This window comes from Schistocerca americana, unplaced genomic scaffold (genome assembly GCF_021461395.2).
Source record: "Schistocerca americana isolate TAMUIC-IGC-003095 unplaced genomic scaffold, iqSchAmer2.1 HiC_scaffold_282, whole genome shotgun sequence".
Lineage (NCBI taxonomy): Eukaryota > Metazoa > Arthropoda > Insecta > Orthoptera > Acrididae > Schistocerca > Schistocerca americana.
Genome location: NW_025725997.1, coordinates 136,742 through 151,871, shown reverse-complemented (window position 1 = coordinate 151,871; position 15,130 = coordinate 136,742). Strand labels below are relative to the sequence as shown.

The 15,130-nt window shown below is 53.1% G+C and overlaps 49 non-coding genes across 49 annotated transcripts; 19 read left to right on the top strand and 30 right to left on the bottom strand.

Annotated features, from left to right (window-relative positions):
• The first annotated feature begins 181 nt into the window (after positions 1-181).
• Positions 182-254, top strand: Trnar-acg. The gene has a single exon. It is a non-coding gene; the product is annotated as a tRNA-Arg (tRNA).
• Positions 255-858: 604 nt separating this feature from the next.
• Trnad-guc lies at positions 859-930 on the bottom strand. The gene has a single exon. It is a non-coding gene; the product is annotated as a tRNA-Asp (tRNA).
• Positions 931-1,037: 107 nt separating this feature from the next.
• On the bottom strand, positions 1,038-1,109 carry Trnad-guc. The gene has a single exon. It is a non-coding gene; the product is annotated as a tRNA-Asp (tRNA).
• A 107-nt stretch (positions 1,110-1,216) lies between these two features.
• On the bottom strand, positions 1,217-1,308 carry Trnai-uau. Its single transcript is given in 2 exon segments — positions 1,217-1,252; positions 1,271-1,308. It is a non-coding gene; the product is annotated as a tRNA-Ile (tRNA).
• Positions 1,309-1,686: 378 nt separating this feature from the next.
• On the top strand, positions 1,687-1,759 carry Trnar-acg. Its single transcript has one exon. It is a non-coding gene; the product is annotated as a tRNA-Arg (tRNA).
• Positions 1,760-2,046: 287 nt separating this feature from the next.
• Trnam-cau lies at positions 2,047-2,118 on the top strand. The gene has a single exon. It is a non-coding gene; the product is annotated as a tRNA-Met (tRNA).
• Positions 2,119-2,363: 245 nt separating this feature from the next.
• On the bottom strand, positions 2,364-2,435 carry Trnad-guc. Its single transcript has one exon. It is a non-coding gene; the product is annotated as a tRNA-Asp (tRNA).
• A 107-nt stretch (positions 2,436-2,542) lies between these two features.
• Positions 2,543-2,614, bottom strand: Trnad-guc. The gene has a single exon. It is a non-coding gene; the product is annotated as a tRNA-Asp (tRNA).
• A 107-nt stretch (positions 2,615-2,721) lies between these two features.
• On the bottom strand, positions 2,722-2,813 carry Trnai-uau. The gene is given in 2 exon segments: positions 2,722-2,757; positions 2,776-2,813. It is a non-coding gene; the product is annotated as a tRNA-Ile (tRNA).
• Positions 2,814-3,191: 378 nt separating this feature from the next.
• On the top strand, positions 3,192-3,264 carry Trnar-acg. The gene has a single exon. It is a non-coding gene; the product is annotated as a tRNA-Arg (tRNA).
• Positions 3,265-3,551: 287 nt separating this feature from the next.
• Trnam-cau lies at positions 3,552-3,623 on the top strand. Its single transcript has one exon. It is a non-coding gene; the product is annotated as a tRNA-Met (tRNA).
• Positions 3,624-3,868: 245 nt separating this feature from the next.
• Positions 3,869-3,940, bottom strand: Trnad-guc. The gene has a single exon. It is a non-coding gene; the product is annotated as a tRNA-Asp (tRNA).
• A 107-nt stretch (positions 3,941-4,047) lies between these two features.
• Positions 4,048-4,119, bottom strand: Trnad-guc. Its single transcript has one exon. It is a non-coding gene; the product is annotated as a tRNA-Asp (tRNA).
• A 107-nt stretch (positions 4,120-4,226) lies between these two features.
• On the bottom strand, positions 4,227-4,318 carry Trnai-uau. Its single transcript is given in 2 exon segments — positions 4,227-4,262; positions 4,281-4,318. It is a non-coding gene; the product is annotated as a tRNA-Ile (tRNA).
• A 378-nt stretch (positions 4,319-4,696) lies between these two features.
• Trnar-acg lies at positions 4,697-4,769 on the top strand. Its single transcript has one exon. It is a non-coding gene; the product is annotated as a tRNA-Arg (tRNA).
• A 287-nt stretch (positions 4,770-5,056) lies between these two features.
• On the top strand, positions 5,057-5,128 carry Trnam-cau. Its single transcript has one exon. It is a non-coding gene; the product is annotated as a tRNA-Met (tRNA).
• Positions 5,129-5,373: 245 nt separating this feature from the next.
• On the bottom strand, positions 5,374-5,445 carry Trnad-guc. The gene has a single exon. It is a non-coding gene; the product is annotated as a tRNA-Asp (tRNA).
• A 107-nt stretch (positions 5,446-5,552) lies between these two features.
• Positions 5,553-5,624, bottom strand: Trnad-guc. The gene has a single exon. It is a non-coding gene; the product is annotated as a tRNA-Asp (tRNA).
• Positions 5,625-5,731: 107 nt separating this feature from the next.
• Trnai-uau lies at positions 5,732-5,823 on the bottom strand. Its single transcript is given in 2 exon segments — positions 5,732-5,767; positions 5,786-5,823. It is a non-coding gene; the product is annotated as a tRNA-Ile (tRNA).
• Positions 5,824-6,201: 378 nt separating this feature from the next.
• On the top strand, positions 6,202-6,274 carry Trnar-acg. Its single transcript has one exon. It is a non-coding gene; the product is annotated as a tRNA-Arg (tRNA).
• A 287-nt stretch (positions 6,275-6,561) lies between these two features.
• Trnam-cau lies at positions 6,562-6,633 on the top strand. Its single transcript has one exon. It is a non-coding gene; the product is annotated as a tRNA-Met (tRNA).
• A 245-nt stretch (positions 6,634-6,878) lies between these two features.
• On the bottom strand, positions 6,879-6,950 carry Trnad-guc. Its single transcript has one exon. It is a non-coding gene; the product is annotated as a tRNA-Asp (tRNA).
• Positions 6,951-7,057: 107 nt separating this feature from the next.
• On the bottom strand, positions 7,058-7,129 carry Trnad-guc. The gene has a single exon. It is a non-coding gene; the product is annotated as a tRNA-Asp (tRNA).
• Positions 7,130-7,236: 107 nt separating this feature from the next.
• Positions 7,237-7,328, bottom strand: Trnai-uau. The gene is given in 2 exon segments: positions 7,237-7,272; positions 7,291-7,328. It is a non-coding gene; the product is annotated as a tRNA-Ile (tRNA).
• A 378-nt stretch (positions 7,329-7,706) lies between these two features.
• On the top strand, positions 7,707-7,779 carry Trnar-acg. Its single transcript has one exon. It is a non-coding gene; the product is annotated as a tRNA-Arg (tRNA).
• A 287-nt stretch (positions 7,780-8,066) lies between these two features.
• On the top strand, positions 8,067-8,138 carry Trnam-cau. The gene has a single exon. It is a non-coding gene; the product is annotated as a tRNA-Met (tRNA).
• A 245-nt stretch (positions 8,139-8,383) lies between these two features.
• On the bottom strand, positions 8,384-8,455 carry Trnad-guc. Its single transcript has one exon. It is a non-coding gene; the product is annotated as a tRNA-Asp (tRNA).
• A 107-nt stretch (positions 8,456-8,562) lies between these two features.
• Trnad-guc lies at positions 8,563-8,634 on the bottom strand. Its single transcript has one exon. It is a non-coding gene; the product is annotated as a tRNA-Asp (tRNA).
• Positions 8,635-8,741: 107 nt separating this feature from the next.
• On the bottom strand, positions 8,742-8,833 carry Trnai-uau. Its single transcript is given in 2 exon segments — positions 8,742-8,777; positions 8,796-8,833. It is a non-coding gene; the product is annotated as a tRNA-Ile (tRNA).
• Positions 8,834-9,211: 378 nt separating this feature from the next.
• Positions 9,212-9,284, top strand: Trnar-acg. Its single transcript has one exon. It is a non-coding gene; the product is annotated as a tRNA-Arg (tRNA).
• A 287-nt stretch (positions 9,285-9,571) lies between these two features.
• Positions 9,572-9,643, top strand: Trnam-cau. Its single transcript has one exon. It is a non-coding gene; the product is annotated as a tRNA-Met (tRNA).
• Positions 9,644-9,888: 245 nt separating this feature from the next.
• Positions 9,889-9,960, bottom strand: Trnad-guc. The gene has a single exon. It is a non-coding gene; the product is annotated as a tRNA-Asp (tRNA).
• Positions 9,961-10,067: 107 nt separating this feature from the next.
• Trnad-guc lies at positions 10,068-10,139 on the bottom strand. The gene has a single exon. It is a non-coding gene; the product is annotated as a tRNA-Asp (tRNA).
• A 107-nt stretch (positions 10,140-10,246) lies between these two features.
• On the bottom strand, positions 10,247-10,338 carry Trnai-uau. Its single transcript is given in 2 exon segments — positions 10,247-10,282; positions 10,301-10,338. It is a non-coding gene; the product is annotated as a tRNA-Ile (tRNA).
• Positions 10,339-10,716: 378 nt separating this feature from the next.
• Positions 10,717-10,789, top strand: Trnar-acg. The gene has a single exon. It is a non-coding gene; the product is annotated as a tRNA-Arg (tRNA).
• Positions 10,790-11,076: 287 nt separating this feature from the next.
• Positions 11,077-11,148, top strand: Trnam-cau. The gene has a single exon. It is a non-coding gene; the product is annotated as a tRNA-Met (tRNA).
• A 245-nt stretch (positions 11,149-11,393) lies between these two features.
• On the bottom strand, positions 11,394-11,465 carry Trnad-guc. The gene has a single exon. It is a non-coding gene; the product is annotated as a tRNA-Asp (tRNA).
• Positions 11,466-11,572: 107 nt separating this feature from the next.
• On the bottom strand, positions 11,573-11,644 carry Trnad-guc. Its single transcript has one exon. It is a non-coding gene; the product is annotated as a tRNA-Asp (tRNA).
• Positions 11,645-11,751: 107 nt separating this feature from the next.
• On the bottom strand, positions 11,752-11,843 carry Trnai-uau. Its single transcript is given in 2 exon segments — positions 11,752-11,787; positions 11,806-11,843. It is a non-coding gene; the product is annotated as a tRNA-Ile (tRNA).
• A 378-nt stretch (positions 11,844-12,221) lies between these two features.
• On the top strand, positions 12,222-12,294 carry Trnar-acg. The gene has a single exon. It is a non-coding gene; the product is annotated as a tRNA-Arg (tRNA).
• Positions 12,295-12,581: 287 nt separating this feature from the next.
• On the top strand, positions 12,582-12,653 carry Trnam-cau. The gene has a single exon. It is a non-coding gene; the product is annotated as a tRNA-Met (tRNA).
• Positions 12,654-12,898: 245 nt separating this feature from the next.
• Positions 12,899-12,970, bottom strand: Trnad-guc. Its single transcript has one exon. It is a non-coding gene; the product is annotated as a tRNA-Asp (tRNA).
• A 107-nt stretch (positions 12,971-13,077) lies between these two features.
• Positions 13,078-13,149, bottom strand: Trnad-guc. The gene has a single exon. It is a non-coding gene; the product is annotated as a tRNA-Asp (tRNA).
• A 107-nt stretch (positions 13,150-13,256) lies between these two features.
• On the bottom strand, positions 13,257-13,348 carry Trnai-uau. Its single transcript is given in 2 exon segments — positions 13,257-13,292; positions 13,311-13,348. It is a non-coding gene; the product is annotated as a tRNA-Ile (tRNA).
• A 378-nt stretch (positions 13,349-13,726) lies between these two features.
• On the top strand, positions 13,727-13,799 carry Trnar-acg. Its single transcript has one exon. It is a non-coding gene; the product is annotated as a tRNA-Arg (tRNA).
• A 287-nt stretch (positions 13,800-14,086) lies between these two features.
• On the top strand, positions 14,087-14,158 carry Trnam-cau. Its single transcript has one exon. It is a non-coding gene; the product is annotated as a tRNA-Met (tRNA).
• A 245-nt stretch (positions 14,159-14,403) lies between these two features.
• On the bottom strand, positions 14,404-14,475 carry Trnad-guc. Its single transcript has one exon. It is a non-coding gene; the product is annotated as a tRNA-Asp (tRNA).
• A 107-nt stretch (positions 14,476-14,582) lies between these two features.
• Trnad-guc lies at positions 14,583-14,654 on the bottom strand. Its single transcript has one exon. It is a non-coding gene; the product is annotated as a tRNA-Asp (tRNA).
• Positions 14,655-14,761: 107 nt separating this feature from the next.
• Trnai-uau lies at positions 14,762-14,853 on the bottom strand. The gene is given in 2 exon segments: positions 14,762-14,797; positions 14,816-14,853. It is a non-coding gene; the product is annotated as a tRNA-Ile (tRNA).
• Between the last annotated feature and the right edge of the window lie 277 nt (positions 14,854-15,130).

Below are 15,130 nucleotides of genomic sequence, written 5' to 3'. Positions count from 1 at the left end.
GCGCCTTGCCTTCTGCTACCTGTCGAACAGCGAGAGCAGATGCGTGGCAAGCTCTAAGCTCTGCAGGCGCACTGCGGCCACGCAGCTGCACGAAAGGTACCTTCCTTGGGAGCTTGCTCAGCCATGGAGAACACGTTTCTTAGCGAATTGCACTTGTCTCGTAGAAAGAAATGCTGCCACTGGCCCTGTGGCGCAACGGATAACGCGTCTGACTACGGATCAGAAGATTCCAGGTTCGAATCCTGGCAGGGTCGGCGTTTTGTTAGTTGCCGACGCGTAGCTGGGCAGTGGATTTCGTATGTCGCCGCACCGTGGAGTGCTTTGTTGCTCCTGTGCATCTCGCAGCTGCATGTCGAGTCGATCGTGGTAAATATCGCTGCCTGCAAGCGTCAGCGTAGCGTCAGTCGAGCAAAGTCGAGACAAGTCAAGCTGAGAGCTGTAGGAGATGATACGCAATTAAATACAGGCGTGTGAAAGCGACGCAGACAACACTTTCCAAGTGTCCCACGTCACGTGGCGAAGAGCCGGCGCTACCCCAGGCAGCAGAGTGGCGCAGTGGAAGCGTGCTGGGCCCATAACCCAGAGGTCCGTGGATCGAAACCACGCTCTGTTAAAATTATTTCTTTTGCGGACTGTGCCGAGCTCGATTATTACGCCCACAGCGTCGGCTGGGGTGCTTTGATACAGCGTTAACAGCATTCCCCGCAATTCTGAAATGTGAAGAATGCGAGAACCACTTCCTAAGTTGTAGCATTTTTTAAGATTTTGCGCCAACTACACTCCACGATCGCAAAGTTAATGCTCTTACGACCCACATACGCGCAACACTCGAACAGGGTTGTGAGATAAAAATCGCATCTCCCCGGCGGGGAATCGAACCCCGGTCTCCCGCGTGACAGGCGGGGATACTAACCACTATACTACCGAGGATGCGCTGTAGACAGGTGCCTGTGTGCGAGAGATATGGTGCTAGTAGCCGCAAACGACCTACACTAAGTTCAGCGAGTGATAGAGCAGCAATTAAAAATCGGATGTGCCTCCCCGGCGGGGAATCGAACCCCGGTCTCCCGCGTGACAGGCGGGGATACTAACCACTATACTACCGAGGAAGACGCAGCTAGCGTCTCGAATGCACAATTATGTTACTCAAATAGCTGATACATCTCAAACCTAGCCTCCTGTTGCTGTCAGAGACAGCTGCTAAGAAATAAAAGTATGCCCCAGGTGAGGCTCGAACTCACAACCCCGGCATTGCTCACGGCTACTGCCTTATAAGTACCGTGCGCTAACCAAATGCGCCACTGGGGCTACAACAGAGTGCTTTCAGTTAGCGGTATTCACTTTGCTGCAAACCAGTGGTGGCCACAGAAACATACGATCGCCACCTGATGCCATACTGCGACTTTGGCACCTGACTACCAATGCTTCGTGCTATTCTTGTTTCATATGCTACGCTTACATGCACATCAACCGGCTCTCGTCGTCGAGAAAACGTGGGAAAACGCGCGCCTTGCCTTCTGCTACCTGTCGAACAGCGAGAGCAGATGCGTGGCAAGCTCTAAGCTCTGCAGGCGCACTGCGGCCACGCAGCTGCACGAAAGGTACCTTCCTTGGGAGCTTGCTCAGCCATGGAGAACACGTTTCTTAGCGAATTGCACTTGTCTCGTAGAAAGAAATGCTGCCACTGGCCCTGTGGCGCAACGGATAACGCGTCTGACTACGGATCAGAAGATTCCAGGTTCGAATCCTGGCAGGGTCGGCGTTTTGTTAGTTGCCGACGCGTAGCTGGGCAGTGGATTTCGTATGTCGCCGCACCGTGGAGTGCTTTGTTGCTCCTGTGCATCTCGCAGCTGCATGTCGAGTCGATCGTGGTAAATATCGCTGCCTGCAAGCGTCAGCGTAGCGTCAGTCGAGCAAAGTCGAGACAAGTCAAGCTGAGAGCTGTAGGAGATGATACGCAATTAAATACAGGCGTGTGAAAGCGACGCAGACAACACTTTCCAAGTGTCCCACGTCACGTGGCGAAGAGCCGGCGCTACCCCAGGCAGCAGAGTGGCGCAGTGGAAGCGTGCTGGGCCCATAACCCAGAGGTCCGTGGATCGAAACCACGCTCTGCTAAAATTATTTCTTTTGCGGACTGTGCCGAGCTCGATTATTACGCCCACAGCGTCGGCTGGGGTGCTTTGATACAGCGTTAACAGCATTCCCCGCAATTCTGAAATGTGAAGAATGCGAGAACCACTTCCTAAGTTGTAGCATTTTTTAAGATTTTGCGCCAACTACACTCCACGATCGCAAAGTTAATGCTCTTACGACCCACATACGCGCAACACTCGAACAGGGTTGTGAGATAAAAATCGCATCTCCCCGGCGGGGAATCGAACCCCGGTCTCCCGCGTGACAGGCGGGGATACTAACCACTATACTACCGAGGATGCGCTGTAGACAGGTGCCTGTGTGCGAGAGATATGGTGCTAGTAGCCGCAAACGACCTACACTAAGTTCAGCGAGTGATAGAGCAGCAATTAAAAATCGGATGTGCCTCCCCGGCGGGGAATCGAACCCCGGTCTCCCGCGTGACAGGCGGGGATACTAACCACTATACTACCGAGGAAGACGCAGCTAGCGTCTCGAATGCACAATTATGTTACTCAAATAGCTGATACATCTCAAACCTAGCCTCCTGTTGCTGTCAGAGACAGCTGCTAAGAAATAAAAGTATGCCCCAGGTGAGGCTCGAACTCACAACCCCGGCATTGCTCACGGCTACTGCCTTATAAGTACCGTGCGCTAACCAATTGCGCCACTGGGGCTACAACAGAGTGCTTTCAGTTAGCGGTATTCACTTTGCTGCAAACCAGTGGTGGCCACAGAAACATACGATCGCCACCTGATGCCATACTGCGACTTTGGCACCTGACTACCAATGCTTCGTGCTATTCTTGTTTCATATGCTACGCTTACATGCACATCAACCGGCTCTCGTCGTCGAGAAAACGTGGGAAAACGCGCGCCTTGCCTTCTGCTACCTGTCGAACAGCGAGAGCAGATGCGTGGCAAGCTCTAAGCTCTGCAGGCGCACTGCGGCCACGCAGCTGCACGAAAGGTACCTTCCTTGGGAGCTTGCTCAGCCATGGAGAACACGTTTCTTAGCGAATTGCACTTGTCTCGTAGAAAGAAATGCTGCCACTGGCCCTGTGGCGCAACGGATAACGCGTCTGACTACGGATCAGAAGATTCCAGGTTCGAATCCTGGCAGGGTCGGCGTTTTGTTAGTTGCCGACGCGTAGCTGGGCAGTGGATTTCGTATGTCGCCGCACCGTGGAGTGCTTTGTTGCTCCTGTGCATCTCGCAGCTGCATGTCGAGTCGATCGTGGTAAATATCGCTGCCTGCAAGCGTCAGCGTAGCGTCAGTCGAGCAAAGTCGAGACAAGTCAAGCTGAGAGCTGTAGGAGATGATACGCAATTAAATACAGGCGTGTGAAAGCGACGCAGACAACACTTTCCAAGTGTCCCACGTCACGTGGCGAAGAGCCGGCGCTACCCCAGGCAGCAGAGTGGCGCAGTGGAAGCGTGCTGGGCCCATAACCCAGAGGTCCGTGGATCGAAACCACGCTCTGCTAAAATTATTTCTTTTGCGGACTGTGCCGAGCTCGATTATTACGCCCACAGCGTCGGCTGGGGTGCTTTGATACAGCGTTAACAGCATTCCCCGCAATTCTGAAATGTGAAGAATGCGAGAACCACTTCCTAAGTTGTAGCATTTTTTAAGATTTTGCGCCAACTACACTCCACGATCGCAAAGTTAATGCTCTTACGACCCACATACGCGCAACACTCGAACAGGGTTGTGAGATAAAAATCGCATCTCCCCAGCGGGGAATCGAACCCCGGTCTCCCGCGTGACAGGCGGGGATACTAACCACTATACTACCGAGGATGCGCTGTAGACAGGTGCCTGTGTGCGAGAGATATGGTGCTAGTAGCCGCAAACGACCTACACTAAGTTCAGCGAGTGATAGAGCAGCAATTAAAAATCGGATGTGCCTCCCCGGCGGGGAATCGAACCCCGGTCTCCCGCGTGACAGGCGGGGATACTAACCACTATACTACCGAGGAAGACGCAGCTAGCGTCTCGAATGCACAATTATGTTACTCAAATAGCTGATACATCTCAAACCTAGCCTCCTGTTGCTGTCAGAGACAGCTGCTAAGAAATAAAAGTATGCCCCAGGTGAGGCTCGAACTCACAACCCCGGCATTGCTCACGGCTACTGCCTTATAAGTACCGTGCGCTAACCAATTGCGCCACTGGGGCTACAACAGAGTGCTTTCAGTTAGCGGTATTCACTTTGCTGCAAACCAGTGGTGGCCACAGAAACATACGATCGCCACCTGATGCCATACTGCGACTTTGGCACCTGACTACCAATGCTTCGTGCTATTCTTGTTTCATATGCTACGCTTACATGCACATCAACCGGCTCTCGTCGTCGAGAAAACGTGGGAAAACGCGCGCCTTGCCTTCTGCTACCTGTCGAACAGCGAGAGCAGATGCGTGGCAAGCTCTAAGCTCTGCAGGCGCACTGCGGCCACGCAGCTGCACGAAAGGTACCTTCCTTGGGAGCTTGCTCAGCCATGGAGAACACGTTTCTTAGCGAATTGCACTTGTCTCGTAGAAAGAAATGCTGCCACTGGCCCTGTGGCGCAACGGATAACGCGTCTGACTACGGATCAGAAGATTCCAGGTTCGAATCCTGGCAGGGTCGGCGTTTTGTTAGTTGCCGACGCGTAGCTGGGCAGTGGATTTCGTATGTCGCCGCACCGTGGAGTGCTTTGTTGCTCCTGTGCATCTCGCAGCTGCATGTCGAGTCGATCGTGGTAAATATCGCTGCCTGCAAGCGTCAGCGTAGCGTCAGTCGAGCAAAGTCGAGACAAGTCAAGCTGAGAGCTGTAGGAGATGATACGCAATTAAATACAGGCGTGTGAAAGCGACGCAGACAACACTTTCCAAGTGTCCCACGTCACGTGGCGAAGAGCCGGCGCTACCCCAGGCAGCAGAGTGGCGCAGTGGAAGCGTGCTGGGCCCATAACCCAGAGGTCCGTGGATCGAAACCACGCTCTGCTAAAATTATTTCTTTTGCGGACTGTGCCGAGCTCGATTATTACGCCCACAGCGTCGGCTGGGGTGCTTTGATACAGCGTTAACAGCATTCCCCGCAATTCTGAAATGTGAAGAATGCGAGAACCACTTCCTAAGTTGTAGCATTTTTTAAGATTTTGCGCCAACTACACTCCACGATCGCAAAGTTAATGCTCTTACGACCCACATACGCGCAACACTCGAACAGGGTTGTGAGATAAAAATCGCATCTCCCCGGCGGGGAATCGAACCCCGGTCTCCCGCGTGACAGGCGGGGATACTAACCACTATACTACCGAGGATGCGCTGTAGACAGGTGCCTGTGTGCGAGAGATATGGTGCTAGTAGCCGCAAACGACCTACACTAAGTTCAGCGAGTGATAGAGCAGCAATTAAAAATCGGATGTGCCTCCCCGGCGGGGAATCGAACCCCGGTCTCCCGCGTGACAGGCGGGGATACTAACCACTATACTACCGAGGAAGACGCAGCTAGCGTCTCGAATGCACAATTATGTTACTCAAATAGCTGATACATCTCAAACCTAGCCTCCTGTTGCTGTCAGAGACAGCTGCTAAGAAATAAAAGTACGCCCCAGGTGAGGCTCGAACTCACAACCCCGGCATTGCTCACGGCTACTGCCTTATAAGTACCGTGCGCTAACCAATTGCGCCACTGGGGCTACAACAGAGTGCTTTCAGTTAGCGGTATTCACTTTGCTGCAAACCAGTGGTGGCCACAGAAACATACGATCGCCACCTGATGCCATACTGCGACTTTGGCACCTGACTACCAATGCTTCGTGCTATTCTTGTTTCATATGCTACGCTTACATGCACATCAACCGGCTCTCGTCGTCGAGAAAACGTGGGAAAACGCGCGCCTTGCCTTCTGCTACCTGTCGAACAGCGAGAGCAGATGCGTGGCAAGCTCTAAGCTCTGCAGGCGCACTGCGGCCACGCAGCTGCACGAAAGGTACCTTCCTTGGGAGCTTGCTCAGCCATGGAGAACACGTTTCTTAGCGAATTGCACTTGTCTCGTAGAAAGAAATGCTGCCACTGGCCCTGTGGCGCAACGGATAACGCGTCTGACTACGGATCAGAAGATTCCAGGTTCGAATCCTGGCAGGGTCGGCGTTTTGTTAGTTGCCGACGCGTAGCTGGGCAGTGGATTTCGTATGTCGCCGCACCGTGGAGTGCTTTGTTGCTCCTGTGCATCTCGCAGCTGCATGTCGAGTCGATCGTGGTAAATATCGCTGCCTGCAAGCGTCAGCGTAGCGTCAGTCGAGCAAAGTCGAGACAAGTCAAGCTGAGAGCTGTAGGAGATGATACGCAATTAAATACAGGCGTGTGAAAGCGACGCAGACAACACTTTCCAAGTGTCCCACGTCACGTGGCGAAGAGCCGGCGCTACCCCAGGCAGCAGAGTGGCGCAGTGGAAGCGTGCTGGGCCCATAACCCAGAGGTCCGTGGATCGAAACCACGCTCTGCTAAAATTATTTCTTTTGCGGACTGTGCCGAGCTCGATTATTACGCCCACAGCGTCGGCTGGGGTGCTTTGATACAGCGTTAACAGCATTCCCCGCAATTCTGAAATGTGAAGAATGCGAGAACCACTTCCTAAGTTGTAGCATTTTTTAAGATTTTGCGCCAACTACACTCCACGATCGCAAAGTTAATGCTCTTACGACCCACATACGCGCAACACTCGAACAGGGTTGTGAGATAAAAATCGCATCTCCCCGGCGGGGAATCGAACCCCGGTCTCCCGCGTGACAGGCGGGGATACTAACCACTATACTACCGAGGATGCGCTGTAGACAGGTGCCTGTGTGCGAGAGATATGGTGCTAGTAGCCGCAAACGACCTACACTAAGTTCAGCGAGTGATAGAGCAGCAATTAAAAATCGGATGTGCCTCCCCGGCGGGGAATCGAACCCCGGTCTCCCGCGTGACAGGCGGGGATACTAACCACTATACTACCGAGGAAGACGCAGCTAGCGTCTCGAATGCACAATTATGTTACTCAAATAGCTGATACATCTCAAACCTAGCCTCCTGTTGCTGTCAGAGACAGCTGCTAAGAAATAAAAGTATGCCCCAGGTGAGGCTCGAACTCACAACCCCGGCATTGCTCACGGCTACTGCCTTATAAGTACCGTGCGCTAACCAATTGCGCCACTGGGGCTACAACAGAGTGCTTTCAGTTAGCGGTATTCACTTTGCTGCAAACCAGTGGTGGCCACAGAAACATACGATCGCCACCTGATGCCATACTGCGACTTTGGCACCTGACTACCAATGCTTCGTGCTATTCTTGTTTCATATGCTACGCTTACATGCACATCAACCGGCTCTCGTCGTCGAGAAAACGTGGGAAAACGCGCGCCTTGCCTTCTGCTACCTGTCGAACAGCGAGAGCAGATGCGTGGCAAGCTCTAAGCTCTGCAGGCGCACTGCGGCCACGCAGCTGCACGAAAGGTACCTTCCTTGGGAGCTTGCTCAGCCATGGAGAACACGTTTCTTAGCGAATTGCACTTGTCTCGTAGAAAGAAATGCTGCCACTGGCCCTGTGGCGCAACGGATAACGCGTCTGACTACGGATCAGAAGATTCCAGGTTCGAATCCTGGCAGGGTCGGCGTTTTGTTAGTTGCCGACGCGTAGCTGGGCAGTGGATTTCGTATGTCGCCGCACCGTGGAGTGCTTTGTTGCTCCTGTGCATCTCGCAGCTGCATGTCGAGTCGATCGTGGTAAATATCGCTGCCTGCAAGCGTCAGCGTAGCGTCAGTCGAGCAAAGTCGAGACAAGTCAAGCTGAGAGCTGTAGGAGATGATACGCAATTAAATACAGGCGTGTGAAAGCGACGCAGACAACACTTTCCAAGTGTCCCACGTCACGTGGCGAAGAGCCGGCGCTACCCCAGGCAGCAGAGTGGCGCAGTGGAAGCGTGCTGGGCCCATAACCCAGAGGTCCGTGGATCGAAACCACGCTCTGCTAAAATTATTTCTTTTGCGGACTGTGCCGAGCTCGATTATTACGCCCACAGCGTCGGCTGGGGTGCTTTGATACAGCGTTAACAGCATTCCCCGCAATTCTGAAATGTGAAGAATGCGAGAACCACTTCCTAAGTTGTAGCATTTTTTAAGATTTTGCGCCAACTACACTCCACGATCGCAAAGTTAATGCTCTTACGACCCACATACGCGCAACACTCGAACAGGGTTGTGAGATAAAAATCGCATCTCCCCAGCGGGGAATCGAACCCCGGTCTCCCGCGTGACAGGCGGGGATACTAACCACTATACTACCGAGGATGCGCTGTAGACAGGTGCCTGTGTGCGAGAGATATGGTGCTAGTAGCCGCAAACGACCTACACTAAGTTCAGCGAGTGATAGAGCAGCAATTAAAAATCGGATGTGCCTCCCCGGCGGGGAATCGAACCCCGGTCTCCCGCGTGACAGGCGGGGATACTAACCACTATACTACCGAGGAAGACGCAGCTAGCGTCTCGAATGCACAATTATGTTACTCAAATAGCTGATACATCTCAAACCTAGCCTCCTGTTGCTGTCAGAGACAGCTGCTAAGAAATAAAAGTATGCCCCAGGTGAGGCTCGAACTCACAACCCCGGCATTGCTCACGGCTACTGCCTTATAAGTACCGTGCGCTAACCAATTGCGCCACTGGGGCTACAACAGAGTGCTTTCAGTTAGCGGTATTCACTTTGCTGCAAACCAGTGGTGGCCACAGAAACATACGATCGCCACCTGATGCCATACTGCGACTTTGGCACCTGACTACCAATGCTTCGTGCTATTCTTGTTTCATATGCTACGCTTACATGCACATCAACCGGCTCTCGTCGTCGAGAAAACGTGGGAAAACGCGCGCCTTGCCTTCTGCTACCTGTCGAACAGCGAGAGCAGATGCGTGGCAAGCTCTAAGCTCTGCAGGCGCACTGCGGCCACGCAGCTGCACGAAAGGTACCTTCCTTGGGAGCTTGCTCAGCCATGGAGAACACGTTTCTTAGCGAATTGCACTTGTCTCGTAGAAAGAAATGCTGCCACTGGCCCTGTGGCGCAACGGATAACGCGTCTGACTACGGATCAGAAGATTCCAGGTTCGAATCCTGGCAGGGTCGGCGTTTTGTTAGTTGCCGACGCGTAGCTGGGCAGTGGATTTCGTATGTCGCCGCACCGTGGAGTGCTTTGTTGCTCCTGTGCATCTCGCAGCTGCATGTCGAGTCGATCGTGGTAAATATCGCTGCCTGCAAGCGTCAGCGTAGCGTCAGTCGAGCAAAGTCGAGACAAGTCAAGCTGAGAGCTGTAGGAGATGATACGCAATTAAATACAGGCGTGTGAAAGCGACGCAGACAACACTTTCCAAGTGTCCCACGTCACGTGGCGAAGAGCCGGCGCTACCCCAGGCAGCAGAGTGGCGCAGTGGAAGCGTGCTGGGCCCATAACCCAGAGGTCCGTGGATCGAAACCACGCTCTGCTAAAATTATTTCTTTTGCGGACTGTGCCGAGCTCGATTATTACGCCCACAGCGTCGGCTGGGGTGCTTTGATACAGCGTTAACAGCATTCCCCGCAATTCTGAAATGTGAAGAATGCGAGAACCACTTCCTAAGTTGTAGCATTTTTTAAGATTTTGCGCCAACTACACTCCACGATCGCAAAGTTAATGCTCTTACGACCCACATACGCGCAACACTCGAACAGGGTTGTGAGATAAAAATCGCATCTCCCCGGCGGGGAATCGAACCCCGGTCTCCCGCGTGACAGGCGGGGATACTAACCACTATACTACCGAGGATGCGCTGTAGACAGGTGCCTGTGTGCGAGAGATATGGTGCTAGTAGCCGCAAACGACCTACACTAAGTTCAGCGAGTGATAGAGCAGCAATTAAAAATCGGATGTGCCTCCCCGGCGGGGAATCGAACCCCGGTCTCCCGCGTGACAGGCGGGGATACTAACCACTATACTACCGAGGAAGACGCAGCTAGCGTCTCGAATGCACAATTATGTTACTCAAATAGCTGATACATCTCAAACCTAGCCTCCTGTTGCTGTCAGAGACAGCTGCTAAGAAATAAAAGTATGCCCCAGGTGAGGCTCGAACTCACAACCCCGGCATTGCTCACGGCTACTGCCTTATAAGTACCGTGCGCTAACCAATTGCGCCACTGGGGCTACAACAGAGTGCTTTCAGTTAGCGGTATTCACTTTGCTGCAAACCAGTGGTGGCCACAGAAACATACGATCGCCACCTGATGCCATACTGCGACTTTGGCACCTGACTACCAATGCTTCGTGCTATTCTTGTTTCATATGCTACGCTTACATGCACATCAACCGGCTCTCGTCGTCGAGAAAACGTGGGAAAACGCGCGCCTTGCCTTCTGCTACCTGTCGAACAGCGAGAGCAGATGCGTGGCAAGCTCTAAGCTCTGCAGGCGCACTGCGGCCACGCAGCTGCACGAAAGGTACCTTCCTTGGGAGCTTGCTCAGCCATGGAGAACACGTTTCTTAGCGAATTGCACTTGTCTCGTAGAAAGAAATGCTGCCACTGGCCCTGTGGCGCAACGGATAACGCGTCTGACTACGGATCAGAAGATTCCAGGTTCGAATCCTGGCAGGGTCGGCGTTTTGTTAGTTGCCGACGCGTAGCTGGGCAGTGGATTTCGTATGTCGCCGCACCGTGGAGTGCTTTGTTGCTCCTGTGCATCTCGCAGCTGCATGTCGAGTCGATCGTGGTAAATATCGCTGCCTGCAAGCGTCAGCGTAGCGTCAGTCGAGCAAAGTCGAGACAAGTCAAGCTGAGAGCTGTAGGAGATGATACGCAATTAAATACAGGCGTGTGAAAGCGACGCAGACAACACTTTCCAAGTGTCCCACGTCACGTGGCGAAGAGCCGGCGCTACCCCAGGCAGCAGAGTGGCGCAGTGGAAGCGTGCTGGGCCCATAACCCAGAGGTCCGTGGATCGAAACCACGCTCTGCTAAAATTATTTCTTTTGCGGACTGTGCCGAGCTCGATTATTACGCCCACAGCGTCGGCTGGGGTGCTTTGATACAGCGTTAACAGCATTCCCCGCAATTCTGAAATGTGAAGAATGCGAGAACCACTTCCTAAGTTGTAGCATTTTTTAAGATTTTGCGCCAACTACACTCCACGATCGCAAAGTTAATGCTCTTACGACCCACATACGCGCAACACTCGAACAGGGTTGTGAGATAAAAATCGCATCTCCCCGGCGGGGAATCGAACCCCGGTCTCCCGCGTGACAGGCGGGGATACTAACCACTATACTACCGAGGATGCGCTGTAGACAGGTGCCTGTGTGCGAGAGATATGGTGCTAGTAGCCGCAAACGACCTACACTAAGTTCAGCGAGTGATAGAGCAGCAATTAAAAATCGGATGTGCCTCCCCGGCGGGGAATCGAACCCCGGTCTCCCGCGTGACAGGCGGGGATACTAACCACTATACTACCGAGGAAGACGCAGCTAGCGTCTCGAATGCACAATTATGTTACTCAAATAGCTGATACATCTCAAACCTAGCCTCCTGTTGCTGTCAGAGACAGCTGCTAAGAAATAAAAGTATGCCCCAGGTGAGGCTCGAACTCACAACCCCGGCATTGCTCACGGCTACTGCCTTATAAGTACCGTGCGCTAACCAATTGCGCCACTGGGGCTACAACAGAGTGCTTTCAGTTAGCGGTATTCACTTTGCTGCAAACCAGTGGTGGCCACAGAAACATACGATCGCCACCTGATGCCATACTGCGACTTTGGCACCTGACTACCAATGCTTCGTGCTATTCTTGTTTCATATGCTACGCTTACATGCACATCAACCGGCTCTCGTCGTCGAGAAAACGTGGGAAAACGCGCGCCTTGCCTTCTGCTACCTGTCGAACAGCGAGAGCAGATGCGTGGCAAGCTCTAAGCTCTGCAGGCGCACTGCGGCCACGCAGCTGCACGAAAGGTACCTTCCTTGGGAGCTTGCTCAGCCATGGAGAACACGTTTCTTAGCGAATTGCACTTGTCTCGTAGAAAGAAATGCTGCCACTGGCCCTGTGGCGCAACGGATAACGCGTCTGACTACGGATCAGAAGATTCCAGGTTCGAATCCTGGCAGGGTCGGCGTTTTGTTAGTTGCCGACGCGTAGCTGGGCAGTGGATTTCGTATGTCGCCGCACCGTGGAGTGCTTTGTTGCTCCTGTGCATCTCGCAGCTGCATGTCGAGTCGATCGTGGTAAATATCGCTGCCTGCAAGCGTCAGCGTAGCGTCAGTCGAGCAAAGTCGAGACAAGTCAAGCTGAGAGCTGTAGGAGATGATACGCAATTAAATACAGGCGTGTGAAAGCGACGCAGACAACACTTTCCAAGTGTCCCACGTCACGTGGCGAAGAGCCGGCGCTACCCCAGGCAGCAGAGTGGCGCAGTGGAAGCGTGCTGGGCCCATAACCCAGAGGTCCGTGGATCGAAACCACGCTCTGCTAAAATTATTTCTTTTGCGGACTGTGCCGAGCTCGATTATTACGCCCACAGCGTCGGCTGGGGTGCTTTGATACAGCGTTAACAGCATTCCCCGCAATTCTGAAATGTGAAGAATGCGAGAACCACTTCCTAAGTTGTAGCATTTTTTAAGATTTTGCGCCAACTACACTCCACGATCGCAAAGTTAATGCTCTTACGACCCACATACGCGCAACACTCGAACAGGGTTGTGAGATAAAAATCGCATCTCCCCGGCGGGGAATCGAACCCCGGTCTCCCGCGTGACAGGCGGGGATACTAACCACTATACTACCGAGGATGCGCTGTAGACAGGTGCCTGTGTGCGAGAGATATGGTGCTAGTAGCCGCAAACGACCTACACTAAGTTCAGCGAGTGATAGAGCAGCAATTAAAAATCGGATGTGCCTCCCCGGCGGGGAATCGAACCCCGGTCTCCCGCGTGACAGGCGGGGATACTAACCACTATACTACCGAGGAAGACGCAGCTAGCGTCTCGAATGCACAATTATGTTACTCAAATAGCTGATACATCTCAAACCTAGCCTCCTGTTGCTGTCAGAGACAGCTGCTAAGAAATAAAAGTATGCCCCAGGTGAGGCTCGAACTCACAACCCCGGCATTGCTCACGGCTACTGCCTTATAAGTACCGTGCGCTAACCAATTGCGCCACTGGGGCTACAACAGAGTGCTTTCAGTTAGCGGTATTCACTTTGCTGCAAACCAGTGGTGGCCACAGAAACATACGATCGCCACCTGATGCCATACTGCGACTTTGGCACCTGACTACCAATGCTTCGTGCTATTCTTGTTTCATATGCTACGCTTACATGCACATCAACCGGCTCTCGTCGTCGAGAAAACGTGGGAAAACGCGCGCCTTGCCTTCTGCTACCTGTCGAACAGCGAGAGCAGATGCGTGGCAAGCTCTAAGCTCTGCAGGCGCACTGCGGCCACGCAGCTGCACGAAAGGTACCTTCCTTGGGAGCTTGCTCAGCCATGGAGAACACGTTTCTTAGCGAATTGCACTTGTCTCGTAGAAAGAAATGCTGCCACTGGCCCTGTGGCGCAACGGATAACGCGTCTGACTACGGATCAGAAGATTCCAGGTTCGAATCCTGGCAGGGTCGGCGTTTTGTTAGTTGCCGACGCGTAGCTGGGCAGTGGATTTCGTATGTCGCCGCACCGTGGAGTGCTTTGTTGCTCCTGTGCATCTCGCAGCTGCATGTCGAGTCGATCGTGGTAAATATCGCTGCCTGCAAGCGTCAGCGTAGCGTCAGTCGAGCAAAGTCGAGACAAGTCAAGCTGAGAGCTGTAGGAGATGATACGCAATTAAATACAGGCGTGTGAAAGCGACGCAGACAACACTTTCCAAGTGTCCCACGTCACGTGGCGAAGAGCCGGCGCTACCCCAGGCAGCAGAGTGGCGCAGTGGAAGCGTGCTGGGCCCATAACCCAGAGGTCCGTGGATCGAAACCACGCTCTGCTAAAATTATTTCTTTTGCGGACTGTGCCGAGCTCGATTATTACGCCCACAGCGTCGGCTGGGGTGCTTTGATACAGCGTTAACAGCATTCCCCGCAATTCTGAAATGTGAAGAATGCGAGAACCACTTCCTAAGTTGTAGCATTTTTTAAGATTTTGCGCCAACTACACTCCACGATCGCAAAGTTAATGCTCTTACGACCCACATACGCGCAACACTCGAACAGGGTTGTGAGATAAAAATCGCATCTCCCCGGCGGGGAATCGAACCCCGGTCTCCCGCGTGACAGGCGGGGATACTAACCACTATACTACCGAGGATGCGCTGTAGACAGGTGCCTGTGTGCGAGAGATATGGTGCTAGTAGCCGCAAACGACCTACACTAAGTTCAGCGAGTGATAGAGCAGCAATTAAAAATCGGATGTGCCTCCCCGGCGGGGAATCGAACCCCGGTCTCCCGCGTGACAGGCGGGGATACTAACCACTATACTACCGAGGAAGACGCAGCTAGCGTCTCGAATGCACAATTATGTTACTCAAATAGCTGATACATCTCAAACCTAGCCTCCTGTTGCTGTCAGAGACAGCTGCTAAGAAATAAAAGTATGCCCCAGGTGAGGCTCGAACTCACAACCCCGGCATTGCTCACGGCTACTGCCTTATAAGTACCGTGCGCTAACCAATTGCGCCACTGGGGCTACAACAGAGTGCTTTCAGTTAGCGGTATTCACTTTGCTGCAAACCAGTGGTGGCCACAGAAACATACGATCGCCACCTGATGCCATACTGCGACTTTGGCACCTGACTACCAATGCTTCGTGCTATTCTTGTTTCATATGCTACGCTTACATGCACATCAACCGGCTCTCGTCGTCGAGAAAACGTGGGAAAACGCGCGCCTTGCCTTCTGCTACCTGTCGAACAGCGAGAGCAGATGCGTGGCAAGCTCTAAGCTCTGCAGGCGCACTGCGGCCA